Here is a 9,354-nt window from a genome sequence, read left to right as displayed (position 1 = left end):
AATTCTCTATTTCCATCTCATCCCTACTTAGAGCTAAAACTTCACCGTTAGTAACTCCTTTCGGTTAGTCCCCCTTTGGTGATCTTTTATAAGGCAAATTTTCTAGGAACAACGTGCTGGGCTCTTGGGGACAGGGGCACTTTGGGTGGTACTCGGACTAGTAAATGATGAATGGTGAGCAGTAAATGGGCTGAATGGTGTCTCCTCGAAAAATTCTTACGTTGAAGCCCTAACCCCTAATGTGACTGTATTTGGAGACAGGGCCTCTAAGAAGGTAATTAAGGTTAAATGAGAACATAAGGGTGGGGCCCTGATCCCATAGGATTTGTGTCCTTATAAAAAGAAACATTAGTGAGTCTTCCATTCTCTCTCCTTGCAAACATAAAGAGGTCATGTGTGCACATGGCAGCTACCTGCAAAACAAGAGAAGAGAGCTCAGAATGAAACTTACCTTGCTGGCACCTTGATCTTGGACTTCCCTGCCTCCAGAACTATGAGAAATAAATATTTGTTGTTTAAGCCACCCAGTCTGTTGTATTTTGTCTGAGTTGATTAAGACAGGTGATAATAAGGCAAGGAGAAGTATCTTATAGAGCAGGGTGAGAGGAGGACTCCCTTAGCAGTGCACATACCAGGTGTAGGAAATGTGTTTGAAAATACAGTTATCCTTCCAGAGAGTAAGTTTCTTCATTCTCCTGCTGTCTTTCCTGAAGTCATGTTGGAATCACTATTAAGAATGCCTGTGCAGGCCATATCATACCCAGTGAGAACTTCTGGAGTCTACTCACACTATGGGCCTGTGGTATAATAAAGAATAAATATTTGGTCTTTGTCCACAGTTCCTGGTAGGGAGCTCATAAAATCCTTAGAGTTTCCTAAGTAATGCGTGTCTAATGTATGCTAATGAGATGACACTTGGCAGAGAAGCCCCTTGATAGCTAGCTTCAAGATGGGAGCTGGTCATGACCAAAGCCCACAAGATGATTAGAGGGTTAGAGCATTCAGCTCTACCTCCTGACCTCTGAGGAAGAGGAGAAATTGAATTCAAACACCAATAGCCATTGATTTAATCAATCACACAATAAGGTACTGAGGAGAAAAATCCCTAAACAATAGAGTTGGGGGAGATTCCAAGTTGGTGGGCATAATATGCGTGCGCCGGGAGAGTAACACAGCCCAATACCACTGAAACAGAGGTTCTTGTGCTTGTGAGCCTTCCAGATCTTACCCTGTGTATTTCTTCATCTGGCTGTTCACTTATATTCTGTATAATAAACTGTAATAGTAAGAACAGAACTTTCTTGAGTTCTTTGAGCCATCCTAGTGAATTATCAAAACTGAGGGGTACCACAGGAACCCCTGAAGTGGTAGTTGGCCTGGCAGAAGTGTAGATTGCCTGAGAAACTTATTATCAGATGGTATCTAAAGTTGGAGCAGTCTTGTGAGACTAGCCCTTAACATGTGGGATCTGCACTAACTCTTAGAGTTAGTGTCAGAATTGAATTGTTGGACATCCAGTTGATATCAGAGACTTAGTTGGTATGTGGGAAAATGACACCTAGAGTTCTTACTTATATGTGACAGTTCCATTTTGGGAACAGATTGTATCAAGAATAGACACTTAACCCAAGCGGGGTCAATCAGATTTTCTTTCAAGTGACTGTCTAAAAACACTAGGCAATTTTAATTGGCCTTGTAAACTGACGACATAAAGACTCAGAGTTGTACCATCTCTATGCTCTCCCCTATGCATGTGGCACCAAAAAAAAAGCAGTCTATAGTCAGAAAGCAATAAAGCAAATGCATGAAAGGAAGACCCTGTGGCTTCAGACAGACAGAAAGAGTGAAACACACAGGGTGGTTGCCTTAAATCCTGCCAACTTTCCAATTCCAGGGTTCCCTCCCTTGTGAGACCTGACTGCAGTTCCTGGTCTTGAGTTTCCTGAGTTCTCACATATTCTTATAATAAAACGCTTCTTTTTTGTTTAAGTTTGTAAAGGTTTATGTCCTTTCAAACCAAGTCCTAAGATGATGACTAGAATTACAATAATAGTGATGATGGTGATGATGATGTGAATAACTAATATCTAACGTGTGCATACTATGTTCCAAACTCTCTCCAAAGCACTATACTAAAAATGAAACACAATGTTAACTGGTAACATGAAAACAGTTTGAGAATATAAAACTTATTGGTAAAGGCAAATATATAGTTAAGTTCAAAATACACTAATATTGTGACTCTAGTATAAAGGTGAAAACACAAAAGTATCCAATATAACTATAACTACAAAATTTGTTAATTTTGTACACACTGTAAAAAGATGCAAACTGTGGTATCAAAAAAAATGGCGGTGTAAAAATGTAGAGCTTTGGACAGATTTGAAGTTGTTATCAGCTTAAAATACTGTTATCAATATATCTTTAGGTAAGCTTCATAGTAACCACTAAGGAAAAACCTATACTAGGTACACAAAAGATAAAGAGAAAGGAATCAAAACATACCTTATAGAAAATCATCAAATCACAAGGGAAGAGAGCAAGAGAGGAATAAAAGGAGGGACGACACAACTAGACAACAGCCAGAAAACAATTAACAAAACAGCAATAGTAAGTACTTACCTATTAATAATTATTTTACATGTAAATGGACTAGGTATTCCAATCAAAGATGTAGAATAGCTAAGTGAATTTTTAAAAAGCAACCATATGCTGCCTACAAGAGACTCACTTTAGCTTTAAGTATACACATACATTGAAAGTAAAGGGATGGAAAAAGATATCCCATGCAAATGGAAACCAAAAACATAAGGGGTAGCTAAGCTTTTATCAGACAAAACAGACTTCAAGTCAAAAACTCAGGAGACAAAGAAAGTCATTATGTAATGACAAAGAGGTCAATTCATCGAGAGGATATAATAATTACAAATATTTATGCACCCAATATCAGAGTACCTAATATATAAAGCAAATATTAACAGATCTGAAGGGAAAAAATAGATAGTAATAGAATAACAGTAGGAGACTTCAATAGCCCCACTTTCAAGAATAAATCAGAAAGAAAATCAATAAGGACACATTGGACTTAAACTATACAGTAGACCACATGACTCTATGAGACCTATACAGAACATACCATTCAACAGCAGTAGAATATATGTTCATCTCAAGAGCACATGGGATATTCCCCAGTATAGATCATATGTTAGGCTACAAAACAAGTCTTAATTAATTTATGAAGACTGAAATTATATCAAGCACCTTCTCCAACCACAATCGTATGAAACTAGTAAACAATTACAAGAAGAAAACTGGAAAATTCACAAATATATGGAGATTAAACAACATGTTCCTGAACAAGCAATGAGTCATAAAAGAAATAAAAAGGGAAATCAAAAAATATCTTGAAAAATTTCACCTCACAACTATCACCCTGTGTCTGTTTTTTAGAATAACTATCACCAAAAAGATAATACTATTAGGTTGATGCAAAAGTAATTGTGGTTTTTTCAATTACTTTTAACTTTTTAAACCGCAATTACTTTTGCACCAACCTAATACATAACAACTGTTGGCAAGGATGTGGAGAAAAGGGAAGACTTGTGGACTGTTGGTGGGAATATAAATCGGTGCAGCCACCATAGAAAACAGTATGATGGTTCCTCAAGAAATTAAAAATCAAACTACCATATGATCCAGCAATCCCACCTCTGGATGTATATTCAAAAACAAGAAAACCAGTATCTGAAAAAGATATCTGCACTCCTATGTTCACTGCAACATTATTCACAACAGCCAAGATATAGAAACAACCTAAGTGTCTATCAACAGATTAATGGATAAGAAAAATGTGGTATATGAGGTCTGACAATTAAGTTCGTGAACTCATCCTAGAAAAAGTGCTGTATACCTCATTCTGAATATCACTATGGTCACCTTCAAAGTACTCCCCTTGGGAAGCTATGCACCAATGCCAGCACTTAGTCCACCCTTCAAAGCAATTTTGAAACTCTTTCTCTGGAATGGCCATCAGAGCTGTCATTGTATTATCTTTGATGTCCTGAATGCCATCAGAATGTTTTCCTTTCAACATTTCCTTTATCTTCAGGTAAAGAAAGAAGTCATTGGAGGGGCCAGACCAGGTGAGTAGGGAGGGTGTTCCAATACAGTTATTTGTTTACTGGCTAAAAACTCCCGCACAGACAGTGACATGTGAGCTGGTGTATTGTTGTGATGCAAGAGCCATGAATTGTTGGCAAAAAGTTCAGGTCGTTTTTTTCTAACTTTTTCACGCAGATTTTTCAGCACTTCAAAATAGTAAACTTGGTTAATTGTTTGTCCAGTTGGTACAATTCATAATGAATAATCCCTCTGATATCAACAAGAGGTTAACAACATCATTTTGACTCTTGATTTGGACTGACAGAACTTTTTTGGTCATGGAGAATTGACTGACTTCCATTGTGCAATTTGATGCTTTGTTTCAGGGTCATATTGGTACACCCATGTTTCATCATCTGTAATAACATGCCCCAAAGGGTCTTGCCTCTCCAAAGGGTCTTGGCAAAATTCGACTGTCCTTTGCTTTTGTTTTGTTCATCAATGAGTTCCTTCGGGACCATTTTTACACACACCTTTCTCATGTCAAGATTTTCAGTTAAGATTCTCCTGTTTTTCTATTAATGTTTACTTGGTCTGCTCTTCTTCTCATAGTCAGCCAATGATTTGGATGCACAGTTTGACAAATTTTGCAATGTTTTCGTCAGTTCTGCTCATTACTGGCAGCACTAACCTCTCTTAATCAGTGACATGTTCTCTCCCCTCAGAAAAACATTTAATCCATTTGGACACTGCTATTTGCTTCATGGCATTATCCCCATAAACTTGGACTAATATGTCCCTGATTCACTTTTGCCAAGTCCAACAAGAAATTTAAGGTTTGTTCATTGCTCTAATTCAAGCTCAGACATTCTCAAGATGGCACACAAAAACACACAACAACAATAATGAACACCACTCAGCAAGACACTGCCACACGTTGACATGAACACAGCTGTGAGACACTGATATACTGAGGTTATGAAACCTTACCAAGCTGTTTGTACAGTGCCACCAATGTAAGCACACGATGACAAGTTCCCAAAGTTAACTGTCATACCTTCGTATATACATATATACACAATGGAATATTATCCAGTCTTTAAAATGAAGGATCCTGCTATTTGTGACAACATGGATGAAACTGGAGTGCATTATGATAAGTGAAATGAGTCAGACATAAAAAGATAAATACTGCATGGTGTCACTTACATGTGGAATCTTAAAAAAAAGAAAAGAAAAGAAAAGAGTAGAAAGTAGAATGATAGTTACCAGGGGCCTAAAGGGATGAGGGAAATAAAAGAGATGCTGATAAAAGGGTACAAACTTTCAATTATAAGATGATTATGTTCTGAGGGTCTAAGGCACAACTTAAGGACTATGGTTGAAAATACTGCATTGAATAACTGAAATTTACTAAGAGAGTAAAACTTAAGTGTTCTCACCAAAAAAAAAAAAAAAACTAAACATATGAAGTGATGAATGTTACCTCAACAATGGGAATCCTTTCACATGTATACATATATCAAATAATCACATTATGCACTTTAAATATATTATAATTTTAGTTAATTATACTTCAATAAAGACAATTTTTAAATTAATAAAACTTTTATTGATCTTGATTTTTTTTCAATCCAAGATCTCATCAAAAAATTACACATTGCATTTGGTTGTCATTTCTCTTTAGTCCAGACTAATTCCCTCTGCTTTTTTTAATCATTCAAGATATACCTTCATTTTAATTATCACCAAGAAAATAAATGCTACCATTAATAATTGTAAAATGCCATCAATTGTAAGATGAATCCTGTTATATGCTGAAATTTGATGTGTTAAAATGTGAGGGGAAAAGGTGCCTTTTAGAATCAATGAAATATGGTATTTCTGTCTGAATTAGATATAAAGAGAAAGTTGCAGGTAATAATCAAAAGTTTGGAAAACATGTCCAGTAAGAAAAGGATGATAAAAACTGAGAGTACTTAGCTGGAAGAATAGGTGAAAAGGCAATTTTATAATAAGCTTTAAATTTATGAAGAGTTTGTAAATGCAAGCGGGTGACAAGATTTTATCATTTTCTAAGAAAACAGAAAGCACATGGACTTAAATCATAAAGTAAGAGCTCTAACTTAGACAGAAGTAATTTTTTTTCTGCCCAGAAATAGCCTTAAAAAATTATTTAGAATGGTTGGTTTCTCCAGAGATGTGATAAGAATAGGCTAAGCTGGGAAGTGGGCTTTTAGGCAAAATTTTTTGAGCAAAGATATATGGCCTACTGCGACTGGGGACAAAAGGCATTTTGGAGGTAAAATGTCAAGGAGAAGTCATGATAAGTAAGTCTGAGACATGACAGTAATTTGTTAGAAGAAAGTCCAGGGTATCATGAGAAATGTGTTTGTTAAGATTAAAAATGGAAGAACCAGAAGGTTATTGACAGAGGAAGGAGAAGTCAAGGGTCAGTAAAAGACTATAGAAGCCAGACAGATGTGTCTGTGATGGTGACAGTATATAAAGCGAAGTCACTCTTGATTTGAGAAACTATTGTGACCAAAAAAATAAACCACATTTAATGAAGCTTTTTATTCCTAGCACTGTGTAGGTTGGCTTGGAAAAGTTAAGAGCAGGGTTAGGGAGACCAGCTAGAGTCACTGCAATTGAACAAGCCTTACTTACCATGGACCCAGTAGGTAACCATCCACCTCCTAGACCCCTACACAGACAGCAGAAGCCTGAAAATCCGCCATTAGAACATTTTTCTCTGGCTTCCAGTAAACCCACTAAGCTATTGTCCATGTTTTAAAACAGGATGCTTATGTTTCCTTCCTAAACAAAGATTAAGATAGAGTGGGTGGTTAAGATCTTTCAGACACAGAGAGCCCAAGGAGAGCAGAGGCTGTAGATTCCAAAGCCAGGCTTTATCTACCTAACAATTTTGCCTACTTCTGAGCACCGTGATGGAAATAAAAACAAAGCAGTTTTCCCTTGTTTTTCTCATACTAGTGGAAACAAGATATTATTACTGAGATTCCATGCTTACTGGAAACCTTTATTAGTTGTAAGGTCAGGTCAACCTTAACAATATGAAGCATGTTCCAAAATCTATTATCTAAAATATAATTCAAATCTCAGCATCACGCTTCTTTAATTTTTGATAATGAGCATTTGGTGTTCAAGAGTAGATAGCGTTGTAAATTGACGCAGCTAATAACCCTAAGAATTAGCTCCTTTGAAGCCAGTGACAAGAGTGCCCTCCCAGGCTTTTTTTTTTCCTCCTGACCTTGACGTTCCACAACTGCAAATATTGCTGATGGCTTTAATTTTCTAGATTATAGTTCTCCTTTAAGAGATTCCAAAGCACAGACATCTCTCTTTGGAAACAGCCTCTGATTAAACACACCACTTTCATCAGTTCACCAAAATCACTGAAACATTCTGCCCTTGACCCGAGAACCTGGATTCGCTTACAGGGAGATACTGAAAGGAGGAAGGAGAGGAGGACTCCACACTACAGTAAAGGTACCCTAACAGTACGGCCAACATCAGAAATTGTTTAGTTTATCAATGAGTTTACAGATGAGGCTGGGCCTTCTTGGGTTTCTTTTTTTACATCTGTGCCTCTCTCACCGGAGGCATTTGGTAAATGTGTATTAGCCTAAGGAAAATCCTCACCTTTCCACATGACCCAGAGAGGGGCCCATATGGTGGTGTTCTCGGTTCCCACATAACTTAAAGGGAAACTTTCACAAGGTCTGGAGTCTTGATGTCATACAAATAAAGGAGGATGTCCTCAAATTCCTTGCAGCAGGAATCCACTTAGATGGCACCAACCTTGACTTCCAAATGGAACAGTACCTCTACAAAAGGAAAAGTGATGGCATCTACATAATAAATCTAAAGAGAACCTGTGAGAAGCTTCTGTTGGAAGCTCATGCCGTTGTTGCCATTGAAAACGCAGCTGATGTCAGTGTCATATCGTCGGGAATACCGGCCAGCGAGCTGTGCTGCAGTTTGCCGCTGCCCCTGAGCCACTCCTATTGCTGGTCGTTTTACTCCTGGGAACTTCACTAACCAGATCCAGACAGCCTTCCGGAGCCGAGACTTCTGGTGGTTACCGATGCCAGGGCTGACCACCGGCCTCTCACAGGAGCATGTTATGTTAACCTGCGGCCCATCGCTCTGTGTAACACAGACTCTCCTCTGCGCTATGTGGACATTCACTTGTAACAAGGAGGGAGCTCACTCAGTGGCTCTGATGTGGGGATGCTGGCCCAGGAAGTTCTGCGCACGCGTGGCACCATCTCCCGTGAGCACCCCTGGAGGTCATGCCTGTTCTCTACTTCTACAGAGATCCTGATGAGATTGAAAAGGAACAGCAGGCCGCTGCTGAAAAGGAGAGATTTCAGGGCGAACGGACTGCTCCAGCTCCTGAGTCCACTGCTGCTCAGCCTGAGGTCGCAGACTGGTCTGAAGGCATGCAGGTGCCCTCTGTGCCTACTCAGCCGTTTCCTAGCCTGCCTCTGAAGACTGGTCCTCAGCTCCCACTGCTCAGGCCACAGGATAGGCAGGAACAACACGCTGAGTGGTCTTAAACGGTTCTTCTATCGCCAGAGGCTCACAGGGATGGACTCAACCTGAAGCAGCGGTGACTGGGTTCTTGTCTCCGCACAAGAAAGAATTCAAGAGCAAGACAGATGCAGAAAAGCAAAGGCGATTTATTGAAAATGCAAGTACACCCTTGAGAGGAAAGTACAGGCAGACTCAGAGAATGAGTGGTTCTACCGAGGAAGTCACAATCAGGGGTTTTTGGCGATGTCCCATTGACGTGGTTCCTTCATCTCCTCCCTCTAGAAGGCACCCTCCATTTCCCATATTTTCTCTCTTACTTGGTTCCTACGGAACTGTCATGGCATCGGATGCATGATGGGAGTCATAGTAACCACAGTGCAAATGACATTAAAATTAGCTAAAGGTCAGGTGCCCAGTCATAGGGATCAGCCTTGCTGTGTGAAACTGGTTCTTGTTTTTCTCTGGCTGCAGGTGCTGGATAGTCACCTGTTACTTGTGTAACCAGTGAGGCACCTCTCTTGGACCCTGGAGGGGGCTATCAGTTTCCCAGCCTATCTATCCTGCTTCACTTCCAGAAACTCTTAAATAAAATGGAAATAAGGCTGACAGAAAATAAACAGTTTCTAAAAATAATAATAATCCTCTAAAAAGCATCAAGGAGTTTTAAGGTATATTCCAAAACACAGTCAG

At 39.0% G+C, this 9,354-nt stretch overlaps 1 pseudogene; it reads left to right on the top strand.

Moving 5' to 3' along the window:
* The first annotated feature begins 6,772 nt into the window (after nt 1-6,772).
* On the top strand, nt 6,773-8,659 carry LOC117022616 (40S ribosomal protein SA-like; annotated as a pseudogene).
* The last annotated feature ends 695 nt before the right edge of the window (nt 8,660-9,354 follow it).

Source organism: Rhinolophus ferrumequinum, chromosome 5 (assembly GCF_004115265.2).
Source record: "Rhinolophus ferrumequinum isolate MPI-CBG mRhiFer1 chromosome 5, mRhiFer1_v1.p, whole genome shotgun sequence".
In the NCBI taxonomy this organism is placed as follows: Eukaryota; Metazoa; Chordata; class Mammalia; order Chiroptera; family Rhinolophidae; genus Rhinolophus; species Rhinolophus ferrumequinum.
The sequence above is the reverse complement of the archived record's forward strand: the minus strand, read 5'-3'. Positions and strand labels throughout refer to the sequence as shown.